Raw genomic sequence first — 19,247 nt, forward strand, 5'->3', positions numbered from 1 at the left:
TAGGGAAATAACATTTTTCCAAAATGGACAAAGTGATTGAACACTAGGGTGGTTTTACTGAAGAAGTCCATACAAAAAAATTCAGGTATGTTTGGTCTCTTAAAGGACCCATGAAGTAGGACAGACAGTAGATTCTCTGCAGACATACCCCAGGTCTGTGAGAATCTCTATCTTTGTGTAAGAATTCTAAGGAGCACTGATCGCGGTCTGCAAATCTGAGAACCGCAGAGCATCAGTCTCTCTGGTGAGCCTTGCCATCTCACTAGAGGGATAAGAAATGAAGACATAAAAAGGTCAGGACTCTGAGAAACTTGAAAGTGACTGTAAATGCTTGCATCTGACTTCATTTCACGCTGATATATCCTGTGGTCCCTGCTAAGGACCCTTTGCCCATCCAGAAGCACATGCCTCACACCTTTCCCTCCTTTCTCAAGATTTTTAATAACTGACTAGCATCAAGCCAGGCCTCTGAAAGAGACCCACTGGGTGAGACAGAACATGCAGAATACAACTGAGCCACAGACGGAGCGGGTGGCTTGTGTCCTAGAGCACAGCCTTGCCACAGGGTACGCGGGACCAGAGAGACTATCATTTACTGGAATCTATCTTTCTGGGCGGCAAGTACTTGATATTTTGATGTTTATGAAATTACCTCACAGGGAGAGGGAAAGCAATTAGCTATCAGAGTAATTTCAAATAACAGCATCTTAAAATTCACTGTAACAAAAACAGGGTAAAGTGGGTGTCATTAATGAATCACTATGGCAAGATGAGAACTGAACACACTCTTTTAAAATGCTCACAAAATGATAAGAAAATGCCTCCCGTTTGCCCAGCTCTTTGGAGATGAAGGAAGTCCTATAAAATGTATCCCATCTTCACGGAGATTATGGGACTCATAGTTAGGACTTCTTTACAAAAACATTGTAAGTGTACAAGACAGGTATGTTATACATGTGTACACGCAGTGTGTGCTGGTAAATGAGCTCTCCTGAAAACAAAAAACTCTGATTTGTAGTGTTTGCTCATTTCTGCCCTCACTGAATGCAGAGCTGGAAAGAGATGGCCTCAGTGGTCTCTCATGATCAAGTACCAAGCCAGCTCCAGCACACACCAGTCATTTGTCTACATGCACAAGACCTTAAATGCTGTTTTTAGATCCTAGATGTCCTAGATGTCTGGAGAAGGGAGATCAGCCAGTCAGACTCCTATTAGGAAGACGTTAATGGGAGAAGGGAGGATTTAAACAGGGGAAGGTGTTTGTATGGTGAACTTTTTTTTTTTTTAAGATTTATTTATTTCAGTGATAGAGAGAAGTGGAGAGAGGCAGAGAGAGAGAGAGAGAGAGAAACTCAAGAAGACTCTGCACTGAGCAGGGAGCCCCATGTGGGGCTCAATCTTGCAACCCTGAGATCAGACCTGAGTCAGACACTTAACCAACAGCATCACCCAGGCTCCCCTGTAGAGTGAACTCAAAAGATGAGCCTACTTGGTTCCTTCTCCCTACCTTTCTACACCAGACACAACCTCTAGATGTACTCAACGTTTGTTTGTTTGTTTGTTGAATAACAAAAACAAACGGTTAAACTGAAAGGAATGGGAAGGCTTTTCTGAGCAAAATTTTTTTTTCTTAAAAAAAAAAACAAAAAACAAAGCTAGTAAGGTCAAAGCAGGTATGACCAACAAATGTCCTTTAAAGCTGTTAGTAGATGCATACATATGGTTGTTCTGTATTTTATTTTCTGCTTTCTTCTGTATATTGGAACTACATCATAATAAAAAATTACTAACATTTTTTGAAAAGCTCAGAGGAAAAGGAAATTATGTGTCAAAAGCACAGAAGTGGACACCGAGTAGACACTTTAATCATTGTATGGCAGGGAACAGCAGACATTGAGGTGGGAGGACATGGAATAATGGGAATTTCACCTCACCCTTCTTAAAGGATGCAAAAGAACTCAATCCATTCTTTCTCCTTAGAATTATAGTTCATTTGTTAAATTTTGAATTCCTGTATTGGTGGGGAAAATTATTAACATTAATCAAAATTAGGTGGGGAGGGAAAGATTTATACTTATTTCTTAGGGAAATAAGAACACTTAAATAAAAACATTTGTTACTGTGAAATGAAATCAGTGGTATCAGGTGGTGTTCATTAAGGCAGCTGCCTCCATATTGAATAAAATCCAAGTGTCTAACCCCCTTTCCTTGCCCTAAACACACTCTGAAGCAAACCTAAAATTTGTCCAGCTGGACAAATGTATAGAATGGTATTGGGTCATCTGAATTAGAGTTCAGTATTTGTATAAAACAAAGAATAAATCACACATAAATTTACACTCTGTTGGAAGTCCATTGCTGATCAAATGAAAGGAATGAAAGTAATAATCACAGCAAGCTGGCGTTTGAGGCCCCGGAAAAAGTATAGAGGAGGGCATTCTCCACTTGGCTTTATAAATTTCATCACTGTATTAGCATCTGGTAGTATTAAATAGCACCTTAGAAAATAACTCAGAGCACAAAAGCTTTCGGAAAACATTTGCTGTATCTTCAATGCACTCTACATAATGCATTCAGCACCCTGCAGACATGCCATCAAATTGCAGCCATAGGAAAACAACAATTGCTTGCCTGCAACACCAGGTTTCTGGAACTGAGGGTGGGACTTACTTTCTTCTTTCAGATCCTTATTGTATAAAGCTTGCTTAGACTGGCTCTATTAGAATTGTGCTAAACGGAAGTCTGCAATGGTGGCCGGCTATCTATGGGCAAATGGGGTTCGAAACCAGTCAGCAGAAACAAACTTCAAAAAGTGGGATTCATAAGAAGTTTAGCAAACGACACACAGACAGTATGCCTCTGCTACACATTTTACTGACGTGTGGTCATTTGGAGCACGCTGTGGCATTCTGTGTTTTCCTTATAGACCTCTGAATCCAAGCTAAACCCCATTAAAACGTTCTCACATTCTCATGTTTTTTCATACACAGTCATTCTCCCCTTTGTTAGACTCTGAGCTTGTCTTCGTGAAGTCTTCAGAAAATCTCAAGGAATAAAACTGCTACCAGTGACCATGGAGTTTCCAGGTCAGATAGTTTTCCTCCTACCAAAACTTAAATAATGAAAATTCAGAAAGAAAATTTCTGTCCTCTTATTCTATTCTATCACGGATACCAGATCCTGATATTTTCCACCCACTACTTATTTTCTTTCTTCTTTACTTTCAGAGAGATATATGAATTCCTAATAAGCCCCCTGTAATTGAGTCCCTAAGAAGTTTTTCTCAGCTGATGGGTTTAGTTCTTTTCATTTCATCACTTTATTTACACCTAAAATCCTTTGTACTTCGCCCATGTTTTTCTCTGAACTTTTTTCTTTCTTTTTAACTTTCTGGTACCTGTGTTTAATACTGTGACAAAAAAATAATAGAACATATATTTAAGAAGAGTTCGGGGTTGAATGCTTAAATGTAGCTTCCAGAAGTATAGATTTAAGTGTAGTATTCCAGAGGTGGTCTAATAGGTCATATGGCATGACAAGACTGCTTTCCTGAATGCTGATGTGATATTCTGATATTCAACAAAGTAGGGCACCAAAATTTTCTCAATTATCTTTCCTTCTTCCACCCCAGGCTCTCTTTGACCTGGTCTGTGGCTACATTTCCGCACATTAAGATCTCATTTCTTTTTTTTTTTTTTTTAAATTTTATTTTTTATAAACATATAATATATTTTTATCCCCAGGGGTACAGGTCTGTGAATCGCCAGGTTTACACACTTCACAGCACTCACCATAGCACATACCCTCCCCAATGTCCATAATCCCACCCCCCCTCCCTACCCCCCTCCCCCCATCAACCCTCAGTTTGTTTTGTGAGATTAAGGGTCACTTATGGTTTGTCTCCCTCCCAATTAAGCTCTCATTTCTTAAACATACAGTCTGCGTTTTCAATGCTTGCCTTTCATTGATACTTTTCTACTGTTTATGCACATTTTCTTCAGCTCTCTTTATTAGGTCCCTAAGACCTTTTTTTTAAATTAAAAAATACTGTATTTCTTAAGATAAGGTTTAATCAGATATTTTACTAATATTGTCATTGCTAAGATTCAGATTTTGATGCATTCTCTGAGCTTTGGATAGCATATAATCTAGAAATTACATGTACATTTAAACAAAAATAACCTAGTTAAATTAAGATGTAGTATTTGGAATTTCATATTAGAACATGCTTTCCAGTCTGTCTTCGGCTCAGATCATGATCCCAGCATCCTGGGATTGAGCCCCTCCTCACCAGGGATTGTGCTTCTTCCTCTCCCTCTGCCCCTCCGCCTGCTCATGCTTGCTCTCTCTGTCTCTCTGCCTCTCTCTCAAATAAGTAAAATAAAAATCTTAAAGAAAAAAGAACATGCTTTCCATCTTTGTATCTTTGCTTCTTGATGTTCCCATCTTTCAAACAAAGGGATTATATCTGAGTTTTGGGGTTTTCAGGTGTGAAAATAATCAATCTCTTTTCAAAAAGACAGAAGCCCCTAAATTTGGGCTCCTCAGAAATCTGGCATATTTACCACCCAATTAAAAAATATCTTATCTTTAAATTAAATGATGCTGCAATAAATGTATTTTGCATAGGGTAGGTGGAGAAGCATCCATTAAGCCATCTAGTTATGAGTCTGTATTATGCCAAATCAGAAAATCTAGTTTCCTGGGTGGCTCAGTCAGTTAAGGGTCTGACTTCAGCTCAGGTCATGAACCCAGGGTTCTGGGATGGAGCCCCACATTGGGCTCCCTGCTCAGTGAGGAACCTGCTTCTCCCTCTCTCTCTGCTTGCAACTCCCCCAGCTTGTGCTCTCACTCTGTCAAATAAAGAAATAAAATCTTTAAAAAAAGAGAGAGGGGCTTGAGATGGTACATTTTTGATATTAAAGAAATTAAGAATAACTTTAAAATTGCCATATACAGTGACATATTCATGATAAAATTTTATTCTTGTTCTTATACTCAAGTTGTGTGACTTAAATAGTACCAAAATCACAGGAAAAGCACTCAGAAAAGTCAGTTAAGGAACTTCCATTAAAGTTCTGCAATGAGATCCCTCTGACTTCATTGAGATCCATGTCCTCAATAACCTACCAGAGTGTTTGCCTAATTCCCTAATTTATATTTCTGGCCCAGACTTGTCCTCTGGGCTGCAGGCTATATGTGTATTTGACAATGCCAAGTGGATGTCTCAAGGATACATCACATTCCACGTGTTTAAAACTGAACTCAAGATCATCCTCCCTAGATCTGGTCCTCTCCCAGTGTTCTCCATCCCAGTGGATGCACCACCATTCACTCAGTTGTAGAGTCAGAAGCCTAGGAGTTCTTGTCATCTTCCTTCTCTCCCCACATCCATTTACTCCATCACTTAGTTCTGTTGATTTGTATCTCCTAAATCAAATCTTTCCACTTCTCTTCATTGTCACTGTCATCCACTCAAGCCAAACCGCCATCATTCCTCCATTATTGGTAGAGTACCTAACTATCCAGGTTTGCTCAGCACTAAAAGCATTCCCAGAAAGTGGGTTTTTCAATTTTAAACTGGGATAGTCTATGCCAGGCTGCCATGAGTTGATCATCCTAATTATTGATCTCTCTCTGCTTCCACTTTTGGCTCCTTCCAGTCCTTCTCCACCCTGAGTTCAGTATGATTTATTTCAAATGAGAATTTAAAACATGAGCTATCAGTTCATACCTGTTAGAAGGTTTAAATTAAAAAGACTGACCATACTAAGTGTCAGTGAGGATATGGAGGAACTGGAACTCTCATACACTGTTTATGGGAATGCAAAATGTACTTTGAAGTAAAAAAAAAAAAAAAAAAACCTGTTTTGGACTGTAAAACCACTTTGGGGAAGCACTGGGCAGCTTCTTACAAAGTTAAACATCTACTTGACACCTGCTCTTACCTTTATCCAAGGAAACAAAGGTCCACAAAAAAGATTTTTATAGGGGCACCTGGCACCTGGCAGAAGTCTCTGCCTTCAGCTCAGGTCATGATCCCAGGGTCCTGGGATCAAGCCCCACATCAGGCTCTCTGCTCCGTGGGGGGCCTGCTTCCTCCTCTCTCTCTGCCTGCCTCTGCCTACTTGTGATCTCTGTCTGTCAAATAAATAACTAAAATCTTTTAAAAAAAGATTTTTATATTCATGGAAGCTTTATTCATGATAGCTCAAAAGTGAATCAACACAAATATCCATCAGCAGATTAATGGATAAACGAATTGAGGTATCCAAAGAATGGAATACTACTCGGTGAGAAAAAGCATTACAGATACATGCAACAATAAGGGTGAATCTCAAAAACATGCTGCGTGAAGGAACCCAGACATAAAAGAGTCCATGTTGTAAAATTCCATTCACATGAAACAGTAGGAGAGGCCAAAGTAATACATAGGGTGACAGAAAACAGATCAGTGGCTCTCTAGGGCTAGGGAGTTGTCACAGAGACTGGAAAGGGGCATGAGAGAACTTTCTGGGGCAAAAGAAATATTTATATCTCAATTTTTATGGTGATTATAAGCATGCATTTATTTATCAAAGCTCATTGACTGTATAGTTAAAGTGGAAACATTTTGTTGTATGTAAAGTATACTTAGGAATTTAAAAAAAAGTAATTTTTAAAAACCTGCAAATCTAATCATGTCACCTTTCTATTTAAAATACTTTGCATTATCTTTACCACTAAACACCCCAATCCTGACATCTGGTCCTGCCTGCTTTTCTGATCCCATCTTGGGCCATTTCCCCACACTTTTTGTGATCCAAGCCCACAGGCAGGCCTTTTCTTTCTTTTTTCAGCTACTCAATACTTCCTACTACAGGGCCCTTGAATATGCTTCTCTTGCTTCCTGGACTGCTCCTCCCATTCTCTTCATGGTTATTTAACACCTATTCATTCAAAACCTTCCCTGACACGTATTACATCTGGTTATTTAACATCTATTCATTCAAAACCTTCCCTGACACGTATTACATCTGGTTTACCTTTGATACACTCTCATTGCATCTTCTATGCAATGGAAGTGCCTTTAAGACATGTATTGCTATTTGTAATTATGTATTTGTGGAATATCTTCACTAATGACTCCCTTCCCAATTGACTTCAAGCACCACAAGTTTAAGACTGTTTTACTCATTATTATGTCCCCACGCATTACACAGTGCTGGCCTTAGAGTAGGACTCAATAAATATTTGTTAAATGAATGAATACTGAATTACAAAGGGTGACTAACCATTATTCCTACATTACAATAGAACAGAATCTCATTAAATAGGTCTGTGCAGTTTTATTTTTTACATTCAGATTAATTAGTGAAGAATTTAAATTCCCAAACTTTTTTATACCTATACAAGACTCACATAAACACTTTTTTCACCAAAGCCAAACAAATCATTTGACTATCCAATTGTTCTATAGGTCTCAAGAAAATTGAAAATTTATGAAAATAGCCATAGACTAGAATTCACAAAATCACGTTACTATTACATTATGAATTATTTTTGGAACTTGGATTGTTAAATAAAACATCTGTTTCTAATAGCATAATCCACTGATGTTTGTCTTTGCCAATATAATTTAAGTTTACTTGATAGCAATTGAAATGTGTTCTTAAAAATACATAGCACACTTTAGAATAAAAAGGAAATATCAAAGGCATTGTTTAACTGCCTCAACAGAACCATTATGTCCTACTAGGAAATCATCTGATATAAGCTTTTTAAGACACCAAACCTGGATAACCTTTTGCGTACATTAGACTTAATAGTCATAAAACATTTCCTCATGAATCTTTCTTTATGTTTTACTGTTAGCTATTATTCTCAGAAGAATGAAATACTTTACTTTTTGGATGTGTACACTACTGGGATAAAGAAAACTAAGATATATTGAGCTGATAAACAAAAATATGTTTTTGTTATATTTTTTGGACACATCTTTTGAACAGGTGAATGACCCTGCTATTTATTCTTGCAGAATAAAAATCACCATTTCTGCTGCATATGATGTGGACACTTTTGTCAATTATATGGGGAAAGTGGAACCTGTCTTTGCTGTGTTAAGTTATTCATGATTTGTAGGATTCACTTCCAGGAAAAATGTTGCCATTGCAGAGGAACAAAATGCCACCTTCTTCTTAGAAAACACAACAAACATAACAAGAAATGATCTATGTTTCCCTTTTCATCTTAGCTACCAGAAAACTAGAGCCAAATTCAAGTGCCAACTTTTCTGTTCTTTCCAGGGCCCAGGAGCTTTTATTCTTCTGGGTCACTTTTATTTTCTTATGATAATAGCCCAGGTTAAAAATCTATTTGTCAATTCTTAGATAGATAAGATAAGCTTTTATAAAAGAATTAATCCATTATTGCCTTAGCAAAAATATTAAACTATTATATACTTTTGAATATTTGCAAGTCATTAATGGACTGATCTCTTAAGGTCACATGGAAGCCAGGACTGCCTTCCTGGCTATTGTATCTATACACAGCAGAAGGCCAACCAAGCACATCCTTTGCTTGGGCTCAATAATTGTTGGCCCCAATATGATTGAAATTATATTAAACAATTCTGAATTGATTTTATAATCTTTCTGTCTTCTAGTTGGAGCCCAAATAAGCCATCATCCATATTATAGTCATACTTTCTGATTTAGCTAGTAAATCTTTGTGGAACCTGAATTTTATAAACAACATGGTAATTGATCTCAACAGAAGGAAAACAAAAATGATTTTCAGAACCTCCAAATTAACTGCTTTCCTATGATTGAGTTTGGAATCAAGATCTTGAAGAGACCAATTGTAGTGAATGGAAATACGTTATACATTTTGAAATCTAGACTACATTATCCTACTAGCTGAACTTCAAAATCAAACAGCCACAACAGAGCAACAACATTTACCTGAGTTTTATTCAGTGACCTGTTTGAAGTGCCTTTAATAAAAATTGTAAATAATCTCCCAAAAATCAGCATACAGAATCTTCATCTACCTGGTGTCTCTTGAAACTCTGTAACTTGGGACCATATTAAAATGGATTCTAACTAGGTAGGAGTCATAACTGGTCAAACATCTTTCTCATTTTTACTGGCAATTGTCAATAATTGCCTGCTTTTATTAATTTCTTATAATTACTTTTAAGTTTCATGTCACTGTAGTTTATGGAATCATTAATACACGTACTTGACCCACCCATCAGCCATAGATTCCCACTCCCCTCTACCCCGCTACCCCCATTTTTAGTTCTGAACTAAGAACCAAGACCTTTCTTCCAATAACACACAGAACAAAACCCTTTCCATCAAACCTGGAAAATCTTAGATCTTAGACATGGATTTTGACCTTGGTACTTACAGACAGTTCAGTCATATGGATTAGTAGTCAGGCATGAGTTACAGAAAGCAAGAACCTGTTCTTTCATTTTTTAGGCATTTCCAGGGAGAGATGAATTTTCAGGTTCCAAATTTATATGACAGTGAAGTCAAGATGACGACTCTCTCTCCCTGTGTGAGTGTTAATTATTCATTGAAAAGCTTTTTAGAGACATGTTCAGTATTTCCTTACTGACGCACTGTTAATAAAATTACGAGTAGTAAGTGGAATCCTATATTCTTTAAATGGCACTTAACATTTGTTGTATTTCTAAATTACCTTTAAAGTGATATAAGCAATTTTCTGGAAATGTGAAATGCACTATTCCTTGTGCATTAAGCTACCATCACCACCGCCAACCATTAGCGGGACTTAGCCAGTCATTATCCTATACTCGTGCCCAGTTGATGTTGTTCTACCCACTTTCTTCTTTTTCTCTTTTTATTGTGATAAGAGCACTTAACATGAGATGTATCCTTAACAGTTCAAGTGTACAATGCAACACTGTAAACTATAGACACTGTGCTGTGCAACAGATCTCTGGAAATCACTTATTTTGTACAACTGAAACTTGATGCCCTTTGATTAGCCGCTCCTCATTATCCCCTTCCTATCAGCACTTGGCAATCATCATTCTACTTACTTCTACACGTTTGACTATTTTAGATACTTCCTTACTTCAAAATCCACATGAGTTTAGGACAAGGATAGCTCAGAGAATTATTTTTAAAAGCAGGGAATATCTTGTCTGGAATTTGAAACTGATATGTGTCCTGTATTGTCCTGGTTTTCCCACGTGTTGAGCTAGTTTACCTGAGAGAAACTGTATAGAAAAGAGCCAAGTTTGATGACAGAGGAGCCCTCACGTATAACAAGTCTGAAATTTCATTAAGTGTTGTTTGGGATGCTGTTAATGCTATTACTGTAATACAAACATCAAAGAAAATCAGATCACACACTCGGGGCAATCATTCCCTGCTGGAAATCCTGTTAGCTGACTTCAATTATGCTGTACTTTTCCTAGTTCAGAAGGCTGTGTCAGCCCCATTATCTGCCCTCTAAATCGCTTAATCAAAGTGCACACATTTGAAACTCATCAAATTAAGTAAAATAAAATTTGGATCTTCTGCTTGTCGGGGTCTAGATTGTAACAACACCAAAATTATTCTGATTGTTGGAAGTGTGTCTACGGACAGTAGTTAGGAAGATAGATCTTCTTACCTATTGAATTCTGAATCAGAATTAGAGAGAAAACCTTTCTGATAGGAAGCATATATACTCTAAAGTAGACGTTTCTTTCAGGATTATCATCTGTTTTTTAAAGTACAATTTAAGATTTATTGAATTCTTTCTATCACATTCCCTGAAAGGAAAATGCAAGCATATGATACATTTATCCTTTTTCTTCATATTTATTATGAAACGCATATCAACAAGTAGAGACACTAGCATATTAAATACTTAATCATCATCTCTAAAAAGTAATTGTAACCATTTTGGCATATTACTTCATAAATTTAGAATATTTTAAAACAAATTATGAACATCATGACATTTTACCCTTAAATGCTTCAATGTACATCCCTGAAAAATCTGAGTATTTCCTAAAATCCACAATTTCTTGATCACACTTTACAAAAGTAATAGTCATTCCTTAATAACATTTAATTTTCAGATAATATTCAACTTCCCTCAGTTGTCCCAAACAAGTCCTTTAGAGCTGGTCTATTCAAACCAGGAGATGCACTTACTCTCATATATCACAGTCCAATTTTAATATAAATGTATTTGTGGATATCTTTGCAAATTTTAAGGTTACATTTATAACTTACAATTATACTTAAAATGAGCCAAAGAAAGAAATTTACTTCATCATATTTTAGGCATTCTTAGGTTGGCTTTACCAAAATATCACTTAGCATTTAACTGAAAATGTTTTTGCCTTGTTTTATTTTCTATAAAATTACTACAAGAAGCCAGAGATGAGCAAAGTGTTTTCCACTGCCAAGCGGGGGAGAAATTTTTCTATTTCAAAAATTATGACATGTTCAGAAAAAAAAGTGAGGAGTAAAATGGCTTGAATGATAAAACATAATCAATCCATATCACTCTGGTATATGTTAGTTGGTCATGAAAATAACTTGAATAATCTGTAAGTTTTATGTAGAGGCCCTACTAATTCCATTGGAAGATATAGAAAGGAGCTATTAATGATGCACTTCTGTATAGTCCACTGAGCACTTATCAGTGATGCCCAGAGACTGGATGGTGCCTCAGACCCACAGCACACATATATGTGCCTCCTGCCAGCCAGGGTTGGGCAGTGAGAAATTAGATGTGTCACCCAACAGGCCCTATCCTAGCAGGGATGACCTCTTTGGGAGAAGAATCTAGAAGACGGTTTGTCCTCCAGCTCACTGAAGCATGCCTGTCACTGGTGTGGAACATTTCAAGGCAAGCCAAAGACCTTGTTATGCAAGTGAGAATGTTTCCCACCCACAGCAATATCCCATCTTTGATCCATGAATTGCGTCCATCGTTTTGTATCCCCGAAGTATGTAGCGAAACGATTTTGCAGATGACACCAACAAGAATATACAAATTGTGGTTTTTGCTTGTGAGAGCTTTTATCTATTTGTGATATTCATTAATGATACAGACTATAATTCAGAAAAGGAAGGGCTTGCTGTTAGTTTGGTCAAGATAGATCTTTCTTCTTTTTTTTTTTAATTTTATTTTTTATAAACATTTATTTTTATCCCCAGGGGTACAGGCCTGTGAATCGCCCAGTTTACACACTTCATAGCACTCACATTAGCACATACCCTCCCCAGTGTCCATAACCCCACCCCACCCTCCCAACCCCCCTGCCCCCATCAACCCTCAGTTTGATTTGTGAGATTAAGAGTCACTTATGGTTTGTCTCCCTCCCAATCCCATCTTGTTTCATTTATTCTTCTCCTACCCCCTTAACCCCCCATGTTGCATCTCCACTTCCTCATATCAGGGAGATCATATGATAGTTGTCTTTCTCCAATTGACTTATTTCGCTAAGCATGATACCCTCTAGTTCCATCCACGTCGTCGCAAATGGCAAGATTTCATTTCTTTTGATGGCTGCATAGTATTCCATTGTGTATATATACCACATCTTCTTTATCCATTCGTCTGTTGATGGACATCTGGGTTCTTTCCATAGTTTGGCTATTGTAGACATTGCTGCTATAAACATTCAGGTGCACGTGCCCCTTTGGATCACTACGCTTGTATCTTTAGGGTAAATACCCAGCAGTGCAATTGCTGGGTCATAGGGTAGTTCTATTTTCAACATTTTGAGGAACCTCCATGCTGTTTTCCAGAGTTGCACCAGCTTGCATTCCCACCAACAGTGTAGGAGGGTTCCCCTTTCTCCGCATCCTCGCCAGCATCTGTCATTTCCTGACTTGTTAATTTTAGCCATTCTGACTGGTGTGAGGTGATATCTCATTGTGGTTTTGATTTGTATTTCCCTGATGCCGAGTGATATGGAGCACTTTTTCATGTGTCTGTTGGCCATCTGGATGTCTTCTTTGCAGAAATGTCTGTTCATGTCTTCTGCCCATTTCTTGATTGGATTATTTGTTCTTTGGGTGTTGAGTTTGCTAAGTTCTTTATAGATTTTGGACACTAGCCCTTTATCTGATATGTCACTTGCAAATATCCTCTCCCATTCTGTCAGTTGTCTTTTGGTTTTGTTAACTGTTTCCTTTGCTGTGCAAAAGCTTTTGATCTTGATAAAATCCCAATAGTTCATTTTTGCCCTTGCTTCCCTTGCCTTTGGCGATGTTCCTAGGAAGATGTTGTTGTGGCTAAGGTCGAAGAGGTTGCTGCCTGTGTTCTCCTCAAGGATTTTGATGGATTCCTTTATCACATTGAGGTCCTTCATCCATTTTGAGTCTATTTTCGCGTGTGGTGTAAGGAAATGATCCAATTTCATTTTTCTGCATGTGGCTGTCCAATTTTCCCAACACCATTTATTGAAGAGGCTGTCTTTTTTCCATTGGACATTCTTTCCTGCTTTGTCGAAGATGAGTTGACCATAGAGTTGAGGGTCTATTTCTGGGCTCTCTATTCTGTTCCATTGATCTATGTGTCTGTTTTTGTGCCAGTACCATGCTGTCTTGATGATGACAGCTTTGTAATAGAGCTTGAAGTCTGGAATTGTGATGCCACCAACTTTGGCTTTCTTTTTCAATATTGCTTTGGCTATTCGAGGTCTTTTCTGGTTCCATATAAATTTTAGGATTATTTGTTCCATTTCTTTGAAAAAAATGGATGGTACTTTGATAGGAATTGCATTAAATGTGTAGATTGCTTTAGGTAGCATAGACATTTTCACAATATTTATTCTTCCAATCCAGGAGCATGGAACATTTTTCCATTTCTTTGTGTCTTCCTCAATTTCTTTCATGAGTACTTTATAGTTTTCTGAGTATAGACTCTTAGTCTCTTTGGTTAGGTTTATTCCTAGGTATCTTATAGTTTTGGGTGCAATTGTAAATGGGATGGACTCCTTGATTTCTCTTTCTTCTGTCTTGTTGTTGGTGTAGAGAAATGCAACTGATTTCTGTGCATTGATTTTATATCCTGACACTTGACTGAATTCCTGTACAAGTTCTAGCAGTTTTGGAGTGGAGTCTTTTGGGTTTTCCACATATAGTATCATATCATCTGCGAAGAGTGATAGTTTGACTTCTTCTTTGCCGATTTGGATGCCTTTAATTTCCTTTTGTTGTCTGATTGCTGAGGCTAGGACTTCTAGTACTATGTTGAATAGCAGTGGTGATAACGGACATCCCTGCCGTGTTCCTGACCTTAGCAGAAAAGCTTTCAGTTTTTCTCCATTGAGAATGATATTTGCGGTGGGTTTGTCATAGATGGCTTTGATAATATTGAGGTATGTGCCCTCTATCCCTACACTTTGAAGAGTTTTGATCAGGAAGGGATGCTGTACTTTGTCAAATGCTTTCTCAGCATCTATTGAGAGTATCATATGGTTCTTGTTCTTTCTTTTATTAATGTGTTGTATCACATTGATTGATTTCCGGATGTTGAACCAACCTTGCAGCCCTGGAATAAATCCCACTTGGTCGTGGTGAATAATCCTTTTAATGTACTGTTGAATCCTATTGGCTACTATTTTGGTGAGAATTTTTGCATCTGTGTTCATCAAGGATATTGGTCTGTAGTTCTCTTTTTTTTTTTTTTATTTTTTTAATTTATTTGTCAGAGAGAGAGGAGAGCGAGCAAGCACAGGCAGACAGAATGGCAGGCAGAGGCAGAGGGAGAAGCAGGCTCCCCGCCAAGCAAAGAGCCCGATGTGGGACTCGATCCCAGGACGCTGGGATCATGACCTGAGCCGAAGGCAGCTGCTTAACCAACTGAGCCACCCAGGTGTCCCTGTAGTTCTCTTTTTTGATGGGATCCTTGTCTGGTTTTGGGATCAAGGTGATGCTGGCCTCATAAAATGAGTTTGGAAGTTTTCCTTCCATTTCTATTTTTTGGAACAGTTTCAGGAGAATAGGAATTAGTTCTTCTTTAAATGTTTGGTAGAATTCCCCTGGGAAGCCATCTGGCCTTGGGCTTTTGTTTGTTTGGAGATTTTTGATGACTGTTTCAATCTCCTTACTGCTTATGGGTCTGTTCAGGCTTTCTATTTCTTCCTGGTTCAGTTGTGGTAGTTTATATGTCTCTAGGAATGCATCCATTTCTTCCAGATTGTCAAATTTGTTGGCGTAGAGTTGCTCATAGTATGTTCTTATAATTGTCTGTATTTCTTTGGTGTTAGTTGTGATCTCTCCTCTTTCATTCCTGATTTTATTTATTTGGGTCCTTTCTCTTTTCTTTTTGATAAGTCTGGCCAGGGGTTTATCAATCTTATTAATTCTTTCAAAGAACCAGCTCCTAGTTTCGTTGATTTGTTCTATTGTTTTTTTAGTTTCTATTTCATTGATTTCTGCTCTGATCTTTATGATTTCTCTTCTCCTGCTGGGTTTAGGGTTTCTTTCTTGTTCTTTCTCCAGCTCCTTTAGGTGTAGGGTTAGGTTGTGAACCTGAGACCTTTCTTGTTTCTTGAGAAAGGCTTGTACCGCTATATATTTTCCTCTCAGGACTGCCTTTGTTGTGTCCCACAGATTTTGAACCATTGTGTTTTCATTATCATTTGTTTCCATGAATTTTTTCAATTCTTCTTTAATTTCCTGGTTGACCCATTCATTCTTTAGAAGGATGCTGTTTAGTCTCCATGTATTTGGGTTCTTTCCAAATTTCCTCTTGTGATTGAGTTCTAGCTTCAGAACATTGTGGTCTGAAAATATGCAGGGAATGATTCCAATCTTTTGATACTAGTTGAGACCTGATTTAGGACCCAGGATGTGATCTATTCTGGATAATGTTCCATATGCACTAGAGAAAAATGTGTATTCTGTTGCTTTGGGATGAAATGTTCTGAACATATCTGTGATGTCCATCTGGTCCAGTGTGTCATTTAAGGCCTTTATTTCCTTGTTGATCTTTTGCTTGGATGATCTGTCCATTTCAGTGAGGGGAGTATTAAAGTCCCCTACTATTATTGTATTATTGTTGATGTGTTTCTTTGATTTTGTTATTAATTGGTTTATATAGTTGGCTGCTCCCATGTTAGGGGCATAGATATTTAAAATTGTTAGATCTTCTTGTTGGACAGATCCTTTGAGTATAATATAGTGTCCTTCCTCATCTCTTATTACAGTCTTTGGCTTAAAATCTAATTGATCTGATATAAGGATTGCCACTCCTGCTTTCTTCTGGTGTCCATTAGCATGGTAAATTCTTTTCCACCCCCTCACTTTAAATCTGGAGGTGTCTTCGGGTTTAAAATGGGTTTCTTGTAGGCAACATATAGATGGGTTTTGTTTTTTTATCCATTCTGATACCCTGTGTCTTTTGATTGGGGCATTTAGCCCATTAACATTCAGGGTAACTATTGAGAGATATGAATTTAGTGCCATTGTATTGCCTGTAAGGTGACTGTTATTGTATATTGTTTCTGTTCCTTTCTGATCTACTACTTTTAGGGTCTCTCTTTGCTTAGAGGACCCCTTTCAATATTTCCTGTAGAGCTGGTTTGGTGTTTGCAAATTCTTTCAGTTTTTGTTTGTCCTGGAAGCTTTTAATCTCTCCTTCTATTTTCAATGATAGCCTAGCTGGATATAGTGTTCTTGGCTGCATGTTTTTCTCGTTTAGTGCTCTGAATATATCATGCCAGTTCTTTCTGGCCTGCCAGGTCTCTGTGGATAAGTCTGCTGCCAGTCTAATATTTTTACCATTGTATGTTACAGACTTCTTTTTCCGGGCTGCTTTCAGGATTTTCTCTTTGTCACTAAGACTTGTAAATTTTACTATTAGGTGACAGGGTGTGGACTTATTCTTATTGATTTTGAGGGGGGTTCTCTGAACCTCCTGGATTTTGATGCTTGTTCCCTTTGCCATATTGGGGAAATTCTCTCCAATAATTCTCTCCAATATACCTTCTGCTCCCCTCTCTCTTTCTTCTTCTTCTGGAATCCCAATTATTCTAATGTTGTTTTGTCTTATGGTGTCACTTACCTCTCGAATTCTCCCCTCGTGGTCCAGTAGCTGTTTGTCCCTCTTTTGCTCAGCTTCTTTATTCTCTGCCATTTGGTCTTCTATATCGCTAATTCTTTCTTCTGCCTCATTTATCCTAGCAAGTGAGAGCCTCCATTTTTTATTGCACCTCATTAATAGCTTTTTTTATTTCAACTTGGTTCGATTTTAGTTCTTTTATTTCCCCAGAAAGGGCTTTTATATCTCCCGAGAGGGTTTCTCTAATATCTTCTATGCCTTTTTCGAGCCCGGCTAGAACCTTGAGAATCGTCATTCTGAACTCTAGATCTGACATATTACCAATGTCTGTATTGATTAGGTCCCTAGCCTTTGGTACTGCCTCTTGTTCTTTTTTTTGTGGTGAATTTTTCCGCCTTGTCATTTTGTCCAGATAAGAGTATATGAAGGAGCAAGTAAAATACTAGAAGGGTGGCAACAACCGCAGAAAAATATGCTTTAGCCAAATCAGAAGAGATCCCAAATGGTGAGGGGGGAGAAAGGTTCAGAAAGAGGTTCAGAAAGATAAAACAAAAAACAAAAACAATTAAAAAAAAAGAAAACGAATAAAGAAAAAATATAAAAAAGAAAAAATATATATATATTAGATATACTAGTTAAAAAACCGTTAAAAAAGAAAAGGGTAAAAGTTAAAAAAAATTAGCAGAAGAAGAGAAAAAAAATTGAAAAAGAAAAAAAAATTAAATTAACTGCAAGGCTAAAGAATCATGGGGAGAAAGCCATGAGTTCCGTGCTTTGCTTTCTCCTCCTCTGGAATTCCACTGGTCTCTTTGGTATTGAAACTGCAGTCCTTGGTAGGTGAACTTGGTCCTGGCTGGGTTTCTTGTTGATCTTCTGGGGGAGGGGCCTGTTGTAGTAATTCTCAAGTGTCTTTGCCCCAGGCAGAGTAATCCGCTCGGGTTTGCTTTTGGGAGCTTTTGTTCCCTGAGCGCTTTCCGTAGAGTTCCGGAGGGCGGGAATGAAGATGGCGGCCTCCTGGTCTCCAGCCCAGAGGAGCCGAGAGCCCGGGGCCCCACTCCTCAGTGCGCCCTCAGAAAACAGCGCCCAATTACTTCCTTCACCCTGGCCTCCGGCCGCTCTCCGAGCTGACTGAGCCTGTGACCGGTTCAAGGTAACCCCGATCTTAGAGCTCACTCCTCGGCTCTGTCTCTGTAGCCGGCTTCCCCGTTCTAATACCTGCAAGCTCTGTGACACTCAGACACCCCCGATCTTTCTGTGACCCTGCGGGACCTGAGGCCACGCTGACCTCGCCTGGGCTTCACCCCGGTTAAGCCTCTGGAGCGATGTCCCTCAGCGGAACAGACTTTTAAAAGTCCTGATTTTGTGCTCCGTTTGCTCCGCCGCTTGCCGGGAGCCGGCCCCTCCCCCCACGGTCTATCTTCCCATCACTTTGGATTCACTTCTCTGCCAGTCCTACCTTTCAGAAAGTGGTTGATTTTCTGTTTCTAGAATTGCTGTTCTTCTTCTCTTCGATCTCCCGTTGGATTTGTAGGTGTTTGCAATCTTTAGATAAGCTATCTAGCTGATCTCCGCTACCTGAAGTAGTCTCACCCTGTTACTTCTCCGCCATCTCGACTCCTACCCCCAAGATAGATCTTTCTTAAGAAAAGTTACTCAAATCTTAAAAATAAGGACATCTTATTCTGGAACTGTCCTAGGAAATGGTAGAGCAGTGATTTCCAAGTGTGAGTTCTTAATGATATTTCAGTAAATACAATAAAAAATGAGAAAAATAAGGGAATACTGTGAATTTTTTATGAAGTTAAAGTTGCTAAATTTAAAGAGCTAGCCTCTAGTCTGCGATTATTTTCTCTGTGTGTTTGTGTGTGTGTTAAAGTTTTGGTGTTCAGGTTTTTCCGTCTTGTGAGATGATAATAATCATGAGTTGGGAATACCATTTTCATGCTCCAAATTTAAAGTTCATAACCCTATGTAATTTTCATATTAAAAAAGTATATGTTTATGTTTTGGTTATCTGTCACTGTATAAAAAAACCACCCCGGGGTGCCTGGGTGTCTCAGTGGGTTAAAGCCTCTGCCTTCTGCTTGGGTCATGATCCCAGGGTCCTGGGTCCAAGCCCCATGTGGGGTTCTTTGCTCAGCGGGGAACCTGCTTCCCCCTCTCTCTCTGCCTGCCTCTCTGCCTACTTGTGATCTCTGTCTGTCAGATAAATA

The sequence above is a fragment of the Lutra lutra genome, chromosome 2, assembly GCF_902655055.1.
Source record: "Lutra lutra chromosome 2, mLutLut1.2, whole genome shotgun sequence".
Taxonomy (NCBI): domain Eukaryota; kingdom Metazoa; phylum Chordata; class Mammalia; order Carnivora; family Mustelidae; genus Lutra; species Lutra lutra.